Source organism: Staurois parvus, unplaced genomic scaffold (assembly GCF_062004578.1).
Source record: "Staurois parvus isolate SC_StPar_1 unplaced genomic scaffold, SC_StPar_1.0 ptg000566l, whole genome shotgun sequence".
Classification (NCBI taxonomy): domain Eukaryota; kingdom Metazoa; phylum Chordata; class Amphibia; order Anura; family Ranidae; genus Staurois; species Staurois parvus.
Genome location: NW_028318362.1, coordinates 4,823,962 through 4,844,541, shown reverse-complemented (window position 1 = coordinate 4,844,541; position 20,580 = coordinate 4,823,962). Strand labels below are relative to the sequence as shown.

At 41.6% G+C, this 20,580-nt stretch overlaps 1 protein-coding gene across 1 annotated transcript in view; it reads left to right on the top strand.

Annotated features, from left to right (window-relative positions):
- The window catches only part of STPG2 (sperm tail PG-rich repeat containing 2), a 781,346-nt gene that overhangs the window by 710,012 nt on the left and 50,754 nt on the right, over positions 1 to 20,580 (top strand). The window lies entirely within an intron of this gene.

Below are 20,580 nucleotides of genomic sequence, written 5' to 3'. Positions count from 1 at the left end.
ACAATTCTGTGTCTGTCCCTAAGTAACAATTCTGTGGCCCTAAGTAACGTTTCTGTGGCCCTAAGTAACGTTTCTGTGGCCCTCAGTAACAATTCTGTGTCCCTCAATAACAATTCTGTGTCTGTCCCTAAGTAACTTTTCTGTGGCCCTAAGTAACTTTTCTGTGGCCCTCAGTAACAAATCTGTGTCCCTCAGTAACAATTCTGTGTCTGTCCCTAAGTAACAATTCTGTGGCCCTAAGTAACGTTTCTGTGGCCCTAAGTAACGGTTCTGTGGCCCTCAGTAACAATTCTCTGTCCCTCAATAACAATTCTGTGTCTGTCCCTAAGTAACAATTCTGTGGCCCTAAGTAACGTTTCTGTGGCCCTAAGTAACGATTCTGTGGCCCTCAGTAACAAATCTGTGTCCCTCACTAACAATTCTGTGATTGTCCCTAAGTAACAATTCTGTGGCCCTAAGTAACGATTCTGTGGCCCTCAGTAACAATTCTGTGTCTGTCCCTAAGTAACAATTCTTTGGCCCTAAGTAACGTTTCTGTGGCCCTAAGTAACGATTCTGTGGCCCTCAGTAACAAATCTGTGGCCCTCAGTAACAATTCTGTGTCTGTCCCTAAGTAACAATTCTGTGGCCCTAAGTAACGATTCTGTGGCCCTCAGTAACAAATCTGTGTCCCTCAGTAACAATTCTGTGTCTGTCCCTAAGTAACAATTCTGTGGCCCTAAGTAACGTTTCTGTGGCCCTAAATAACGATTCTGTGGCCCTCAGTAACAATTCTGTATCCCTCAGTAACAATTCTGTCTGTCCCTGAGTAACAATTCTGTGTCCCTAAGTAACGTTTCTGTGGCCCTAACTAACAATTCTGTGGCCCTAAGTAAACGTTTCTGTGGCCCTATGTAACGTTTCTATGGCCCTAAGTAACGATTCTGTGGCCCTAACTAACGTTTCTCTGTCCCTAAGTAACATTTCTCTGTCCCTAACTCTCTCCCTGCATACAGCCAGGTCTGCCTCTGTTGAATGACTGGAGGCAAATGGAGAATTCTAAAATGGCCGCTATTTATAGCTCGACCATTACACTGTGCTGGCTGGCTGGCTGCTGATTGGCTAATGCGATCACATGTCATGAATGAATGCATTATGGGTCAGCGCGCCTTGTCTGCGCGCCTTCCCAGACATCCCCGCTCCGTCGCCGCACATGTCGCCGCCATTTTAGGAAAAATTTTGATTCGCGCATCCGAAGTCTGCTTATTTTCGGATTCGACGCAAAATTTTCCTAATATTCGAAACGAATTCCACTTCGCCTACTTCGATTCGCTCATCTCTAATAATAAGTTGAAGTATAGATAGTGTTTTTTTTTATTTCAGCTTTATAAGTATTTTTATAAGATTATTCAGGTCCTTATAGAAAAAAATGAGAAAAATGAATCAGAAAGTTTGCTAATCAAAATACATCATAAACGTTGCCATACAGTATATTGCTTAATTAGGCTCAGATGTCTGTGCTATTCTAACCCCAGATCAATTTATCCACCTGTCATACTATCTTCAAACACCCACTTTTACCCTATCACGTCCATTACATGGATGGCAATCCTACTATGAAGAAATGTGAGAACCTAAGAATCCTGTTACCTAATGAAGGCACAAAGCCATGGATTTACATCATTTAAAAGGGAAAGCAACCTTCAGTGACCATGTTTGAGTAAGCATCAAGTAGGTTACTGGAAAGAACAAGGCAGGCATATGGAGAAAGGGTGATGCCAATATATTGATGTAACACCACTTTGAGTTTAAGGATTAATGAAACCACATACTGTCTATCACATGCATTTTTATCATTGCATTTTTACAGCAATCTCACTTCCAGGTGACTGACATTTATTTTACAGATTAATAGAGACATACTAAAGCCATAATTTAGTGAAAGTGATTTGTATCTATTTACCAGATTTCTTAACTCTGTCATGTGATATTGACCTGGTTCTCAATGAACATTTGTTTTCATGAGGTGTGTGTGATATTCCTTTAGGGAGAATAGCTGAAATGATATGCAAATCCTTCTTCAAACACGATAGCCTCTATATATGACCTTCAATGAGATGGCAACATCTTTACTGAATCCATTTCTCTTTCCCCCCTGTTCTCAGTTATTTCCAGTCCATCATTCTCCACATTCCAACCTGTGTCATGTTTCTGGTCAATCAATTACTATTTAAGTGTGTTTGCATTTGGCTCATGTTGAAACCTATTCATCTGATTTTTGACCAATTACTATGTCCTTAGCTCATAGTTTGTGATTCATGTGTCTTGGCTTATGTGTCCTGCTTCACTACTCATTCTATTGTCAGCTCTGTGTGGCGTATTTGCTCTGCTACAGCACTTTCTATTAACCAAAGGTGTTCCTCTTTCTTGCTGTTTGTCTCAGTTTTGTCACCATCATGGACCACAGAGTGCCAGCAGCCCAACTCCACCACCAAGACCTCTGGCAGAGACCAGGCATTCTCTGGTCCCAGTCTCTTGCACTAAGTCATCACCAAAAGATGGCATAACCTTCTCTAGTTGCCTGTTCCTTCAATTTTTGCTGTGATTGCTTAGAGATTGTTTCACCTTCAGCACCTTTATGTATTATACATGGCTTACAATTATGAATATGTCTACTCTTTACCTTGATGTTATTTTAACAGAGTAAAATGTAAAACCCTTGCCCTTACAAATAGTGTCTCTTGGAGGAACGCAATTGATGTCTATTTTTATTAGTTTATTTATTTATGCCATATGTTCTACCACTTTACAAAACTATGTTCCAACCACATCTTGAGTATGCCATTCAGTTCTGGTCACCAGTCCTCAGGAAGGATGTGCTGGAACTGGAGAGAGTCCAGAGAAAGGCAACAAAGCTAACAAGGGAACTGGAGGACGTCAGTTATGAGGAATGAGTACAAGCATTAAACGTATTATCCTTGGGGAAGAAACACTTAAGAGGAGATATGATAGTAATATACAAATAACTCAATGGTGATTCCAGCATATGGAGCAAACTATTCATTGTCAGATTGCTTAAGAGGACATGCAGCCACTCAATGAAGTTGGATGAGAAGTAGTTTACCTTAAACTGCATACGGGGGTTCTTTATTGTCAGAGTGATAAGGATGTGGAACACCCTTACATTTTTGGTGGTGTTAGCAGGGAGTGTTGATAATTAAAAAAAACTCTTAGATGGGCATCTTAGCAAATGTAATATACAGGGATATGGGGAATGGTATAGACAAAAATGCACCTACACCCACACATGTTGAACTGGATGGACTGGTGTTTTTATTCAACCTTGCAACTATGTTATATAACAATATAAAAATAGGTAATGACATTTAGCAAATGTCAGACTCCTAAAATAAGTAGAAATACATTACACAAGAAGAGAACCATCGCCTATACAAAATTACAATCAATTTAAAATCCAGGACCCAAGAACTGCATGGTCAGAGTTCCAACCACTAAGCCACAATGCTGCTGATCTGCAAATGATAATGGAATGTTTAGAGTCAGCATTCCAACACACCCACAGCTCTTTATAAAGAATACAAGATCCCAATGCACTTTTCTAAATTATAGTATCAAATTTGCCAGAAAGATTCACGGCAGTGAATTTTCTAATATTCTAAATCAATACAGGCTCTTTAAATACATAATGATGGTTTGTACTTAACACTTTTTATTGAGCAGCATAACATTTAGCTAAAAATACATTTAATATGAATTATTTAAAAAATGGATTTAGTAAATGACAGCCATTCAGTGGTCAGTAGGCTAATAAAGTATGTACAATAATTTTTTGTGTACAAAAGAAAAACAGTATTTTTATTCTTTTGGTGTGGTCATTCTGCAAGAAGATGACAAGCAGCTCAAAAAGCTTTTCTTGTGGTATATGGTTACAACATAATACATTAATCATTCATTGTGACCTTTTCACTACGAGGATATTTGAATGAAGATTAGCATTCAGAAATATATGCAGCTTACCCTTTTCACGGCAGAAGGCACATTGCCTTACAGGTATTCGGTGAAATAAATAGAGCTTGTGCCACTCACAGTTCCGCTTAAATAAAATAGCATATAAAAGCTACGTATCTATACACCTGGTAAAATAATAAAATCAATAGTGGCATAACATTTGCAGAATAACAAGGGTCAACATTACATCTATACACATATAGGTCACATATCTCTGGCAATTTTCCAGCAGTATAACAGATGTCAATTCCTTTATAAAGTTTCTACCATGCTTTATATGCATTGTGTGGACAGCAGGACAAAGGTTATTTTAAAATATGCTACTTTCATTTCAGAATTTCAGCTTTTGTTATATGTTATAATTTAGGTTAACTAACATTTTTCAGCCGTGGAAATAACAGATATAAAATTTGAGCTCAAGTGACACTGTAATATTGTGCAGTAAGGTATGACATTGCATGACATTATGTGAGATGGGAATCCACAATATTGTTGCTATATGTACTGTTTAAAGTGTATTCAAGTCTAAGTATTTAAACTGAGCACAAAAACTTCAATGCTGGCCTGCACATACCTTGAGTTAATTTCAGAGTACCCCAAATCCTGGGAATCGCCAAACTGCAACTATTAATATCATCTCATGTTTTTTCTTTTGGAAAGACAGGTTAAACAAAAATATAGCAGTGTTTGTCTCACTGGGGGTTATTTATTAAAGCTGGAGAGTGCAAATTCTGGTGCAACTCTGCTAAAAACCAGTCAGCACCTACGTTGTATTGCCAAAGCTTAATTGAACAAGCTGAAATTAGAAGCTGATTGGCTACCATGCACAGCTGCACTAGATCCTGAATGCACCAGTTTTAGTAAATCTACCCTTATTTGAGAAGTGGTCTCAAATGGCATTTAAAAAGTATAAGGCAGAGGACTTTGTTGATGGCTCTGAAGCATTATGAGCTGAGCTGGATATGGGTGTTCATACTTCAAAGTAAATTACTGGAGTTTGTTATAGGCAACCCTGTATTAACAAGAAGGTTGAAACTCAGCTTCTTGCACAGACAGAAATGCCTGCCAGGACTGAGATGGTGATAATAATGAGAGTTTTTAACTACCCTGAAATTGATTGGAGTAATGGCGCTGCTAGAACAGTAAAAGGGCAGACATTTATAAACCTATTACAAGACAATTTTCTGATACAGTTTAAAGAATCCCAAACTAGAAATTATGCAAATGCAAATGATACAAAAGAGCAAAAGATCTCTCAGAAGAGCCACCTTTTGTAAACTGTGCACAATACTACAAGATATTAAAGGGATCAAATCCTAGATACATTGAACATGGATGAAAAATCAGAGTGCTTTAGGAACATAATAAATAAAGATATCATCAAGTGTAAAATCAAAAATAGTGTCGCGCTCCACTACCAATTGCAATAATAAAAAGTGTGAATAAATAAATATTAAATACATAATAGTCCAGCATAAAAAATATATATTGTATTCCAATGGGCAATAAATGTAAAAGAGCAAAGGTTAGGCTAAACTGTAACTGTAAATTGGGTGGCTAAACTGTAATGTAAAAAGAGATATTAAAGAGAAAAAAAATGGCATTTAAAAAGTATAAGGCAGAGGGGTATTGTCAGCATTCCAACACTACAAGGAATGCAATAAGATGTGTAAGAGTGCAATCAGGGCAGCTAAAATACACCATGAGAGACACATAGTGAAGAGAGTATTAAAAAAATCAGAAGAAAATTTTTAAATATATTAACAGTAAAAAAGTGAGGTCAGAACATATTGACCTCCATAAAAGATGACAAAGGAACATTGGTTACAAATGATAAGGAAAAGGCAGCTGTATTAAATACATTCTTCTCCTCAGTTTTTACAAAGGAAAATAAAGGGAATAGTTACGACCAGGGGCGGACTGACCATTAGAGCACTCGGGCACTGCCCGAGGGCTCGGGGTCAGTAGGGGGCCCCATGAAATGCCCGATACCTTTTTATAGGGTTTTTTGAGTGTTGGCAAGGACACAGGGGCCCCATGATCCCCTATTGCCCGGGGCCCCATGAGTTGTCAGTCCGCCCCTGGTTAAGACTGAATGATTAGTAACACATCCCAGAATGTAGCCTTGTGGCTAACAGAAGCCAGTGTCTATAAAAGTCTTGAAAAGCTTAACGTAAATAAATTACTGGGACCAAATGACTTACGCCTGAAAGTCCTTAACCGCTTCCCGACCGCCCGCCTGCAATGTACTGCGGCAGAGCGGCAGCTACAGGCAAAGCGATGTACCCGTACGTCGCTCTGGCTGTATTAACACAGGGGGGTGCAGAGCGCCCAAGCAGGCAAGCAGCGTTAGCCCCTCGCGACTGCTGTGTCCGGCGGACACAGTGGAATGAAGATCCTGGTGAAAGGGACATGGTGATCATGTGATCGTATAGCGATCACATGATCACAATGTTAGCAAAGCTGTTATGAATCAGTCTAATTCATAACAGCTCTGCTTCTCTTCATAGTGAGCTGTGATTGGCCCACAGCTGTCACATGATACATGGGGTCAATCCAGGGGCGGACTGACCATTTGGAAACTCGGGCACTGCCCGAGGGCCCGGGGTCAGTAGGGGGCCCCATGAGATGCCCCTGGTACCTTTTTCATAGGCTTTTTTGAGTTTGGGCAAGGACACAGGGGCCCCATGATCCCCTATTGCCCGGGGACCCCATGAGTTGTCAGTCCGCCCCTGGGTCAATCACAGCACTATGTACCATGTGCTCAGCTCCAGCCAATTACAGATCACTATCCTGAGCTGTCATAACTTAACTCATTTATGACAGTTCATGAATGAGTTAGGCTCTGACAGCAAGCTTTGTATTGCAGGAGAAATTATTTTTATTTCTCCTGCAAAGCAAAGTGTGAAAAAAAAAACATGATCACCCCCCACAGTAGTACAATGTTACTATGGTAACATTGTACTATTCTGATAAAAGTATTAAAAAAAAATGTAAAAAAAATACAAAAAACCATATCATTTTTAACTACTTGCCAACCACTTACCTGCATTTTTAGGGCGAGCACAGCTCTTGGCAAAGCAACGTAATCTTTCGTCACTTCCTATTTTGAGGTGTGAATGCACCTGCGCCCCCCCTGCCCCCCCTCCCCCTGTCGGTCCAGGGAGAGAAGTGAGAACACCGCACCGAGTAAAAGCACTACATTTTACACACACACAGTAGATTAGCACATTTAACCCTTTGATCACCCCTATTAACCCTTTGATCACCCCGTCACCCAGCCTGTGCCATTAGTACAGTGTCAGTATATAGAAGTTTTCACTGATCACTGTATTCCTGCCAGTAGCGACATCAGTTAACGTCAGGGTTAACAGCCAGAGTCAGCTAGCGTTAGATTGCCCGCACACTATCGCACTCACGCTATAGGTCGCTGATCACCGCCAATACTAGTATAGTGTTTGTATGGATCAAGATATTGATCACGTACAGAACTATACTAGTGCCTCCTTTGTATAGTGTCCACAAAAACGCAGAGTTAGCAGGATCGACCCCGTTTGCTGCCAGTACTAGCGTTTTTTCCACTCCGCTGTTTTTCAGGAAAGATTTGTACCAGTTGATTGTGGGCTAAGGCAATTTATGCGCACAACAATACATGGCCACCCACCCAAATTCAGCTCTTTCCAGACAATTTGCATGGAAACCTATCACGGTTTTGAATTGAAAATTCTTTTGGGACTAACCCTCAACATGGACATTACAGAAAAGAATGAATTGCAGTCATGTTGATCCACAGAGCCAATTCATCGTATGCCCATGTTCTCTGTTGTTACAAATATGCCCAATATGGACCAGCAACGTACTGGTACATCGCTGGACTTTGAGTGGTTATACCGGGATGATGCCTGCAGCTACAGGCATCATTCTGGTACGTTTTTTTTTTCAGGTGGTGGTCAACTTTCATGTAAAAGCAATCCTAGTGGATTAATCTCTATAGTTTAAGAGACTGGAAGCTATAAGCATTTTATCACTTCAGTTTCGCAGGAAATAAACAGCACCATTTGTAAATTGGGAAAGCATCTGATCACACCGATCTTGGTGAGATTAGATAATGTAAGGGCAGAGGAGATATATAGAGTCTAATAGACCCTATATTTCTCAAAAAAGAGTATATGACAATGCCCATTGAAGCTATAGGGGATATTTGCATTCCCTGTGATAACAGTAAAAGCGATCAAAAAAAAAAAAAAAATTAAAGGGACAGTGTAAAAATAATAAAAAAAATCAAAATGGCTAAAAAAAAAAAAAGGAGCCTTTGCCTCCCTGCGCATGCGTACCTGCATATGCAAGGCTTTTAAAGCGTCGCCTATCAATAATAAAAATGTATGTACTTTGCTGCCATTGCGAGGGCATCTGCAATTTTAAAGCATGTCATGTTTGGTATCTATTTACTCAGCATAACATCCTCTTTTATATTTTATCAAACAATTGGGCAATATATTGTGTTTTGCATTAACATTCTAAAAAGTGTATTTTTCCCAAAAGATTTCCATTTGAAAAATTGCTGCGCAAATACCGTGTGACCTCTGCTTTAAAAAAAATATAATGTTTGGGGGTTCAAAGTAATTTTCTAGCAAAAAAAAAGTTTTTTCATGTGAACAAAAAGTGTCAGAAAAGGCTTGGTCTTCAAGAGTGGGTGATGTGTGGTGTAAGCTTCTGAAATGCCAGGATAGTAGAAGCAACCCCTCCAAATGACCCCTTTTTGGAAAATAGACACTCCAAGGTATTTGCTAAGAGGCATGGTGAGTGTTTTGCAGATCTCATTTGTTGCCACATGTTTTTGGAAAAAAATTATTTATTTTCTTTTTCAAAACCCTGAGGCAAAAATTATAACTGTAAAATACTCATCATGCCTCTTATCAAATTCCTTGGGATGTCTACTTTCAAAAAAGGGGTCATTTGGGGGGGGGGGGGTGTTTGTTCTATCCTGGCATTTTAGAGCCTCCGAAACTGTGATAGGTAGTGGGGAAGTGATATGAGGAAATTTACCCTTTGAAAGCCTGGAAGGTGGTCATTGGATTTTGGGGGCTTGTATTTAGCTAGGCTGCCAAAAAGTCTCTCACATGTGGTATCCCCATACTTGGAAGAGGTAGGAGAATGTGTTTTGGGGTGTTATTCCACATATACCCATGGCATGTATGCACAATATATTATTAAAATGACAACTATGTGTAAAGAAAAAAAATGTCATATTCAAAAAATTTGTGGCAAAAAATACAATGTTCCATGGACTCAACATGCCTCTCTTCAAAATCCTTGGGATGTCTACTTTCCAAAAAGGGGTCATTTGGGGGGGGGGGGGGTTGTACTACCCTGGCATTTTAGCACCTCAAGAAATGTGATAGGCAGTCAGAAAGTAAAAGCTACGTAAATATATATACCATAGTTTGTAGACGCTATAATATCCACACAAACCAATTAATATACATTTACTGAGATTTTGTTTACCAAAGACATGTAGCAGAATACAGTTTAGCCTAAATTTATGACTAACTTTGAGTTTATTGGATATTTTTTATAACCAAAAGTGAAAAATATCTTTTTTTTTTTTGTTAAATTTGCTGTCTTTTTTTTATCACAGACGTGATCAAATACCACCAAAAGTAAGCTCTATTTGTGTGAAAAAAGGACATAAATTTTTTTTGGGTACAGCATTGCACGACAGTGCAATTACCAGTTGAAATAGCGGTGTGCCAAACAGCAAAAAATGGCCTCGTCAAGAAGGAGAGTAAATCCTCAGGAGAGCAAGTGGTTAAAGAACTCTGGCCAGGTGATAGACAGACAACTTTTCCTAATTTTTATGGACAGCATACTGACAGAAATGGTCCCAGGTGATTGGCAAAGGGCCAACGTGGTTCCAATATTTAAAAAAGGACAGCAATATATACCTGGGAACTATAGGCCAGTCAATCTAACATCGATAGTATGAAAACTTTTGGAGGGGATGATAAGGGACCATATCCAAAAATTTGCTGAGGATCAGCATGGCTTTATGAAGGGTTGTTCTTGCCAAACCAATCTGTTAACATTCTATGAGGAAGTGAGCTGCCATCTAGATAAAGGGAGGCCAGTGGATGTGGCGTATCTGGATTTTTCAAAAGCATTCAACACAGTCCCCCATAGATGCTTAATTTACAAATTGACATCTGTAGGCATGGACCATAGGGTTTGTATGTGAATAGAGAACTGGTTACAGGGGTGTGTACAAAGGGTGGTTATAAATAGCATATACTCAGACTAGGCTGGAATAGTAAGTGGGGTACCCCAAGGTTCTGTAGTAGGACCAATTCTGTTTAATTTATTCATAAATGATTTAGTGATTGGTATGTGTAGCTCAATCTCAGTGTTTGCAGATGATACAAAATTCAGTATGAAATTAAGGGGTAGGCAGATACATGGCAAATGAAGTTTAATGTTGATAAATGTAAAGTAATACACTTGGGGGCTAAATATATGAATGTAACTTACACACTAGGGGGACAACCTCTGGGGAAGTCCAGGATGGAAAAAAGAACTGGGGGTACAAATAGATGACAGACTTAGCAATGGCAAGCTGCATCAAGCAACACTAGCAGATTAATAGCATGCATTAAAAAGGGTATTTTCTCAAGAGATAGAACTATAATCCTGCCACTTTATAAAATTTTGGTTAGGCCACATCAGGAGTGTGCCGTCCAGTTCTGGTCACCAGTCCTCAGGAAAAATGTGCTGGAACTGGAGAGTGTCCAGAGAAGGGCAACAAAGTTAATAAGGGGAGTGGAGGACCTCAGTTATTAGATACAACTACACACATTAAACCTATTCTCCCTAAAGAAAAGATGCTTAAGGGGAGATATCATAGCGATGTAAAAATACCTCAATGGTGATTCTGGCATAAGGAACACACTTTTCAGTTTCAGGGAATATAAGAAGGCGTAGGGCCACTCAATTAAATTGGAAGAGAAATGGTTTAACCTTAAACTGCACAGGGGTTTTTTCACTGTCAGAGCAGTAAGGATGTGGAACTCACTTCCACAATCGGTGGCGTCAGCAGAAAGTATTGATAGTTTAAAAAAAACTCTTGGATGGGCTTCTTAGAGAACACATTATACAGGGATATGAGTTTTAACATGAACACACAAGCAAACATCAACACAAGTTGAACTGGATGGACTGGTGTCTTTATTCAACCTTACCAACTATGTAGCTATGTAACTATGCAACTATGTATGCTCTGCTGGACCTACTAATCTCAAACATTGCAGGGCTTATAATTCATGTTCATATAAAAAAACATCTGCATAGCAGTGACTATAACACAATTTCATTTATTGTTAGCTGCAAACAACAAGCACATATTGGAAAGATAAAAACATGTAATTTTAAAAGAGCAACTTTTCCAAGGCAGAGGGCTGCTCTCTATGATTTAGACTGGGAGGAAATGTTGTCATTAAAGAACACAGGGCAGAAATGGGATTGCTTCAAATCAAATGTTTGCAAGAACACTGCTAAACATATTCCAATGGGCAATGAGTTTAAAAGGCTAAAAATAAAACGTTTGTGGCTCATGTCCAAAGTTAAAATATCTGTGAATAATGAGTAAGAAAATTTAAAAAAATGAAAGGAACCTTATCATCATTTAAAAGTTGCAAAGAATATAACAGAATATGTATAAAAGAGCTCAAGGCCGCAAAAGAGGGTAGGACAAAACCCTAACATTCTTCAAATATATTACTAGTAAAAAGGTTAGGTAAAAGCATGTAGGCCAGGGGTTCAAACTCAATTTCATTGTGTGGTTGCATCAGCTTTATGGTTGCTCTCAAAGGGCTGGTTGTAACTAAATGTCCAGAGCACCCCCCGCCTTACATCAGATGTCAAGAACCCCCCCACCAACAGAAGTCAAGAGTCCCCCACCCTCCCATACATTACAGTGCATTCCCCTTACCTTGTGCTACTGCTGGGGAGAAGCTGTGGGCAAAGCTGTGACGCAGAAAGTGCAGGGTTTGGAAGAGAACCATAGTAGGGCTGGAGCCAGCTGCTCCAGTCTGCTGAAAGCTGAGACCAGGGGAGGCGGAAAGGAGGGAGTGCTGCAGCTGCCCAGAGATGCAGGATCTGGTGGTTTCCTGTACTCCTCTGTGTTGCCAACTGCTGAGACAAGGTGGGGGCAGAGACAAGGGAGTGCTGCAGCTGCAGGAGAGGTGCAAGGCTCATATGAAAATGCCTGGTGGGCCAGGTTCGGCCCACAGGCCTTGTTTTTGACACATGTGATGTAGGCTGTTTGCAAGATACAGTAGTTTTGAGTTGATGACTGGGGCAAGAGAAGGCAAGTGTATAAATACCTTCTACAGCTTTGTGTTTAGTAAAACTGGGGAACTCAGAATCTTAATGGAGATATGACATAGCCCTGAATGATCCACAATGGATCGAAATTGATATGGTCTAGAAACACTTAGACAAAATAAAGGTGAATAAAGCACCTGGACCAAGTGGCTTAAACCCATGGGTTCTCAAAGAGTAACTTTTATGGTCAGGCAATATAATAAAGGACCACATAGAGGATTTGCGCTAGAAAATAATATTTTAAGAAATAGTCAGCATGAATTCACGAATGTCTGAAGTTGTTAAACATATCGAATTTCTTTTTCTGAGGACATAAGCAAAAACTTAGACAAAGAAGTAGCTGTAGATATAGTATACTTGGATTTTGCAAAAATGTTTAACACAGCTCCCCACACATGGCTAACAAGTCTACAGGCTTATAAAATGCAGTTTGTAAATGGATAGAAAACTGGCTTCAGTGTTGGGACCCTTACGTTTTAACCTATTTTTAAATGATATAGCATTTGGGATTAAAAATACCATTTCAGAGTTTGCAAATGAACCCAAGCTATGCAGTGGAATTAAAATATATGATAAAAAAAATTAAAAAATAAATAAATATATACATATACTATATCTATCTATCTATCTATCTATCTATCTATCTATCTATCTATCTATCTATCTATCTATATAGTGATGGCAGTCACCAGTTGTAGCCTTTGAGAAAGCATTAATGGTGCAACATGTGAGGCTAGCGGTGAGGTCATCATAAAGAGCAGAGTCTGGATGTCATATATTGGAAGATGGATGTGACATGCCTTGTTTTACATGCTGAAATGTGAGTGTTTTTTTACCATTCTTAATAAAAATTGTGAGAACGATCTGCAATATCAGTGTTTTTTTGCTTCCCACATATTATTGGGAGACGGTCTGTGAGGAAAAAGGAAGACTGGAGAGAAGTTACGTTTGTACACATGTAAACAAAGTGCAGTTGACCTCCTTTTATCAGTGAGTCTCCAACAATTAACGTGAGCTGATACCTATAAGGTGGGGTGATGTTCCTGGCTATGCTCTCTTTTGAAGAGACAGAGTAAAAAGGAAAGGTGGTGGTGTCTGTCTCTATGTGAGAAGTGATCTCAAACCGAGTGTGAAAGAGGACCTAGTTGATGGAGAGTGTGATGACGCTGAAGTGTTAAGGGCTACACAGTGTTAGTTGAGACTCATCTTGCACAGATAGAAAGGGCTGCAAGGGCTGGCACAGTAATAATAAGGGATTTTAACTACCCGGAAATTGACTGGGGTAATGGAATTGCAGGAACAGTTTAAGTGCAAACATTTATAAACCTATTACAAGACAATTTTATGGTACAGTTCATAGAGACCATGACTAGAAATGATGCTCTGCTGGAGCTGGTAATCTCAAACCATGTAGAGCTTATTACTAAAGTTAATATAAAGGAACATCTGGGTAGTAGTGACCATAACATGATTTAACTTAATGTTAGCTGTAAACAACATACTAGAAAGATAAAAACACTCTTTACTCACAAACTTTAAAAGAGCAAGTTTCCCAAGATTTTGACTGGGAGGGAAATTGGCATTGATTAACACAGAAATGGGAATTCTTCAAAAAGACCATATTGAACACACTGCAAATAAATTCCCATGAGCAAAATGTTTAAAAGAAAAAAATAAAACCTATGTGGCTCACGGCCAAAGTTAAAAAAGCTATAAATTATCAGAAAAGAGCTTTTACAAAATCTAAAAATAAAGGAACACTATCATCATTTAATTGTTACAAGGAATATAAAAAAACATGTAAAAAGGAAATCAGGGCTGCAAAAAATTTAAATAAGCTACAGATTGCAAAACATTGTAGGACAACCCCCCCCCCCCCCCAAGTATATTAATATTAAAAAGGTCAGGTCTGAGCATGAAGGGTCTTTACAAAATAATCTAGAGTGGGTGACCGGGGACAAAGAGGAGATAAATGTATTAAATAGCTCTTCAGCTCTGTGTATACAAAGGAGCATAGGGGATCTCATGTCCATAATGGGGATGGTATTGACACTGTTCTAAATGATGCACAATAGCTCAAAATTGATATGGTCCAGAAATATTTAGACAGTATAAAGGCGAATAAAGCACCTGGACCAGATGGCATACATCCACAGGTCCTAAAACAATTGAGCTCTGTAAATTCAAAGCCATTGATTCTCATTTTTAGGGACTCTTTAATAGTACCACTGGATTGGCATAAGGCCAATGTGGTATCTATATTTAAAAACGGGTCAAAGTCTTTACCCAGTAACTATAGACCTGTTAGTTTAACTTCTATAGTTGGGAAGATACTGGAGAGTTTAATTAAAGACCACATAGATGGGTTCTTGCTGTAAAAAAATATTTTCTATTTCAATGGTTTTTATACATTTTTTAAACAGTATAAAACAGAGGCAATAAAACACGCCCACGCAGGGGCTATCAATTGCACAGATAAATAAAATGCAAAATAAAAAAAAAGGAAAAACAGTGCTCTAACGCCAACAGGGCAAAAGGTACGCCCACGCAGGGGCTATCAATGGCACATAAGTTACAAAACATTAATGTAACTGACTATAACAACTAAATACAGCTGTCCAGTCACACCAAAAACAGAGAGAGAGAGAAAAAGGAAGAAAGAGGAGAAAGAAAAAAAAAGGGGGGGGGGCAAAGAGCAGGGGTCCAAGAGCGCCAATACCGAACGCCATTACATCCCCAGACTAGCCGGGGGAGTGAGGGAAAGGCATATTGCAACCACGGCTCCCATATTTTCAAAAATTTACATTGGGAGTCATTGCGGATACTCGACATCTGTTTGTCGAGCATCATAGTGGTCATACGATCACGCACCCCCTGAAGAGGAACAAACGGACTCCTCCAGGCCTGAGCAATTGTTCTAGTGGCGGTTAAAAACAGATAGGAAGCCAACTTCTGCTGGTGAGCCAAGAGGCCCGGTATGGGGCAATGAAGCAAAGCATACCGAGCATCCCGGCGTATGGAGAGATGGAACAAGGTGAAAAGGAGGCCAAACACACGAGACCAAAAATGAAACAGTCTCGGGCATGACCACCAGATATGCAATACATCACCACGATGGCCACAACCCAAAACATTGATCACTACAGGCAGGGTTAGCCCGGGCCAACCGAGCCGGAACCCAGTACCAACGAAACAATACCTTATAGGCTGCCTCCAGTGTGGTCGTATTAAATGAGCATTTAGGTATGAGTGACCAGGCCTTATTCCAGTCTTCCGGATCCACAGCCACTCCCAGGTCGCGCTCCCACTGAACAACATATGAAAGAGAAGTATGCGAGTCTGTTCAGAAGGGATATAAGGCCCGGAGCGCCCGGACACTGTTGGCAAAGCTGTTCAAAGGCATATTTCTGGTACGGGAAAGCAGAAGTACCCCGCAGCGAGAGCAGCCAGTGTCGCAATTGAAGATATCGAAAGAATTCCGTCGGGGGGATATTCCGGGATTCCCAAAGAGAGTTCCAGGTGGGAAAGAACCGAAAAATCAAAAAGTGTCGCACCTGCAAAAAACCATTAGTCACCCACCAAGAAAACGCCCCTGGGTGATCTAAACCCGGTGGGAAAAGAGGGTTGTTAATAATTGGGAGCAAAGGCAGAAAAGGTGACATCAGGCCACCAGAATAACGTCCCGAGTCCCAAACTTGTAGGCCATGAAGTAACATCGGACTCAGTGCCATAGGGCGCAGGGCAGGGGGAAGCCATAGAAGCGTCGACAGTGCGATAGGGGCACGATTAGGTAGTTCCAACAGGACCCAGAGGGAGACGTCGGAAGAGTAGTGCAACATAGACAGCGGAGCAATCTGGCTCGCTTGATAATACTTAGTCACATTAGGCACCCCAAGACCACCCTGAAGTCTATGGGCAAAAAGCGTACTTTTGGATACTATGGGGTGCTTATCGGCCCAGATAAAATGCATTAACTTCGCCTGAAGCAACCGAAGAAAATGAGGGGGAACCCGCACTGGTAGTGTGCGAAAATAATACAACAATTTCGGCAAGATGGTCATTTTCACCGAATTAACCCGTCCTATCCAAGACAGGTGCGGAAATTGCCAAGAATGCATAAGAGAGGATAGAGAGCTAAGCAATGGATAATAATTAGCAGCAAACAAGCAGTCATAAGTGGGGGTCAAGCAAAGTATTCAAGAGAAGAGGAAGCCCATTTGTAAGGGAAATGGGATTGTAGGCGCGAAACCAAATCTGAAGCCAAAGTAATATTGAGGGCGACAGTCTTATCCAAGTTGATATGGAGACCCAAAATGAAGGAGAAGCACGCAAGAACCTGTTGCAAATTAGGAAGCGTCGTCAGGGGGTTAGTAAGAGTCAGGAGGGCATCGTCCGCAAAAAGGTTCAGTTTGAACTCCTGTCCCGCGTAAGGAACCCCCGATACATTGCAATCGGTCTGAAGCGCTAAAGCCAGCGGCTCAAGTGCCAGGACAAAGAGCGCTGGGGACAGGGGGCAACCGTGTCTCGTCCCTCGCCCAATAGGAAAGGGATCTGAAAAATACCCAGCGTATTTAACGGAGGCCGAAGGAGAAGAATACAAGGCCTGAATCCAAGAAAGAATTGAATCCCCAAAACCCCAACGAGACAGCACAAACCGCAGATATTCCCAGGATAGAGAATCAAAGGCTTTATATATGTCTAAAGACAGTAAGAATCCCTGGATTTTCCGCTGTTGCAGAAAATGTATAAGATGGACCACCTTACGAACGTTATCACCCACATGCCTCCCGGGGACGAACCCTACCTGGTCCCTGTGGACCAGGCTACGCAAATATTTATTGATGCGAAAACTAAGGATCTTGCCCAATATCTTCAGGTCTTCATTAAGAAGAGAAATAGGCCGGAAGGCTTGCGGTTCCTGTACATCATCGGTCGTCTTAGGAATCATGGCGATATGCGCTCTAAGCGCATCTGGAGAGGGCAAGGAGCCCTGTCGTAACGCATTAAAATAGTCAGCCAAAAAGGGCGCCAACAAGGCTGAGAATTTCTTATAATAAAGACCGGAAAAGCCGTCGGGACCTGGAGCCGCGGTGGACCGTAAAGATTTGATAGCTTGGAGCACTTCTAGTACAGTGACACCGGCGTTGAGTGCCACCTGTGCTGCCTCGGATAACCCAGGAAGTCGGAGATCTTGAAAGAATGCCTCTGCTTGAGCCACGGGGAAGGGATCTGGTTTAGCATAGAGGCGCGAAAGGAAGTCTGAGAAACGGGCAACAATCTGCTGGGGATTAGAAGTACAGCCACCTGTAGGAAGTCGCATTCGAATCGGTTTATGGGGTTTTCCCATAGAATTGAGTTTCCTGGCCAGCATCGGGCCCGGCATATTGGCACAGGAATAAAATTTGTGTTTGGTCCAACGCAGGGCCCGTTCCGCCTCCGAAGAAGCAAGTAGGTCCAACTCTGCTGCCAGAGCGTCCCGAGCGCGTTTATGGGCCGTGGATGGAGATGACTTCCAACGCGCATCCGCAGAGGCCAGGAGAGAAAGAAGCTCCAAAAGTCAGCGCTCCCGCTTCCGGACTGCCGCCAGCTGTATAACATGAAGCCGCACCGTGGCCTTATGCGCCTCCCATAGGGGCACTGCTGAGGAGACCGATCCCGCGTTTTCCGTGAAGTATGTTCATAAAAAAAATTCTATTTGTTGGCAGGTAGCCCGAGTGGTCAATAAAGAATCATTGATGCGCCAATGAAAAGGGCGCCGTTCCGAACCAGAGAGGGCAAGGAGAAGTACCAAGGGATCGTGATCCAACCAAGACGAGGAGGGAATAGTTATCCGCCTGACCAATGAAGCTGCTGAACCTGCATAAATATATGATCAATTCTACAAAAACTATCATGAGGACTGGAATAGAATGTAAAGTCGCGTTCCGTTGGGTGAAGCTCCCTCCAGACGTCCACCAGCCCCGCTGTCCGCAGGAGAGAGCGCATACGGTCCTCCAGCACCAAGTCATGAGAAGGGGCCGCCCCCTGTGCGCAGCGCCTATCCAATGCGGAATCCAAAGTCCAAACATTTGAATCCCCCAAAACAAGAAGGAGGCCCTTGGAGTGTCGGGAAACAATGGTGCAAAGATGTGAAAAGAATTTATCCTGAAAATGATTAGGCGCGTAGTAAGAGACAAAAGTAACCTCCTGGTCCCAGAGGGTGCCTTGCAGAAGCAGATACCTGCCCGTGGGGTCCGCTATTTTCCTAGCACAGACAAAGGGGAGATTGCGTTTAAAAGCTATCAGGACACCCCAACGCTTCTCAGGAGCCGAGGCCGTGTAAAAGGTGGGATAGTGAGGTGAAAGATAACGCGGGGCGGAGGACTGAGAAAACCTGGTCTCTTGTAAACATACCACGTCAATTTGTTGCGATTTGAGGTGATGAAAAACTTTAGCCCGCTTCTGAGGCAAATTGAAGCCTTGAACATTTTGCGAATGAATTTTCAAAAGGGGCGAGGCCATGGCAACATCCTCGCAACACGCTCAGCAGAAAAAAACATAAAGCAGCTAGCAATTTCCGCTCCCAATAGCGATCGGACCGTGGCGTCCCGGAACCCTGCAGAAAATAAGAACAAAAAAAGACCAAAGAAGAAAAAAAAAACAAAGAAAGAAGGAAAAGGACACAAAAAGAATATACAATAGTGCAATCGTGTCACGCCAATGGTGACGTGCATCCTACAAATGAAGGATACCAGTTAGGGGTGGCTCTACCATCGGACACATGGCTGCAAATGGAAACATCAGAAACATAAGCCCCCAGGGGGCAAAAGGGCAATAAACATAATAGAATGGGGTACCAAAGCAATAAAACTAAAGGTCCCAGGAGCGAGGCCACTGTGATGACCTCCCCATAGAAACCCGGAGAACCATGGGGCCAACCCCCTCCCACCCAGCCGCGCCTATCAGATCAACCTCCCACCCCGAAGCCGGAGGGAACCCTCACTCCATGCTACCAACAAAAACCGGAATACCATCACCCAGGCCCAAAATAGGCTGCGGCAGCAGAAAGTCATAATTCTCGAGTCCATGAGGAGACCCCCCCAACCAGGGAAGGAACCCAAGGGGGCAAACTGGATCAGTCCTAACCCGTAATGCTGACAAACTGGGGGAGCCCTAAGGGCCAAACTCACGGTCCCGTCAAGGAAGTCCATCGGTGAGATGATACATGGGAAGTCCAAGACACATCTTCAGCCCGGAGAAGAACAGGAAGGACTTGATCTTGAAGAGGTCTGGGGGAGGGCCCGCTTCTTATTGGACGACCGCTCCCAGATGCGGCTTGGAAGAAGGGGCCTCGTCGGGGATCCTGATGAATGAGCCGGGCTCCGATCCGCAGCCTCAGATTGTATTCAGAGAGTAGTGATTAATGATTCATACTCTGAATGGTCTAGGGTTCTTATAGGTAAAGTTGATCCAAGGAATATCCAATTGCCTCTTGGGGGATAAGGAAGGAATTTATTCCCCTGCTGAAGCAAATTGGATGATGTTTTGCTGCGTTTTTTTTTTTGTCTTTTTCTGGATCAACTGTGGGTATAGGATTTTGTATATAGGACTGCATATTTTTTTTCTCCTTTTTATTGGTTGAACTAGATGGACTTCAACCAGATGAAATATGTAACTATGTAACTATTATAGAACTAGAGAAAATGCAGAGAAGGGCAACTAAAATGAAAAGAGGCATGGAGGAGCTCAGCTATGAGGAAAGATTAGATAAACTGAATTAATTTTCTCATGAGAAGAGGCAATTAAGGGGGCATATAATCACCTTGTATAAATACATAAGTAGTCCATATAGTGAATTGGCGATTAGTTATTTATTTTCTAATCATTACAGAGGACATGCCTTTTTTCATCATGAAAAATGCATGCACAGCGTTTTCAAGGTGCTCAGATGGACAAAACACTTAACACAGGATGTTCCTACCAAGCTTGTCACACATTGTAATGACCAATTCACACCTCAGACCTCTCCGAACCTTGGAAACAAAAGATATGTTAATGACCATTCACACCTCAATTTCCCCATGAAGATCCCCTACCAGGTGGCCTTAATGACTCACTCCACCAGACACCTTTCCCACCCTTGGAAACAAAAGAAATGTTAATGAGCAACTCACACCTAAGCTAATTTCAACACATACTGCTGCTCTACTTCTACTC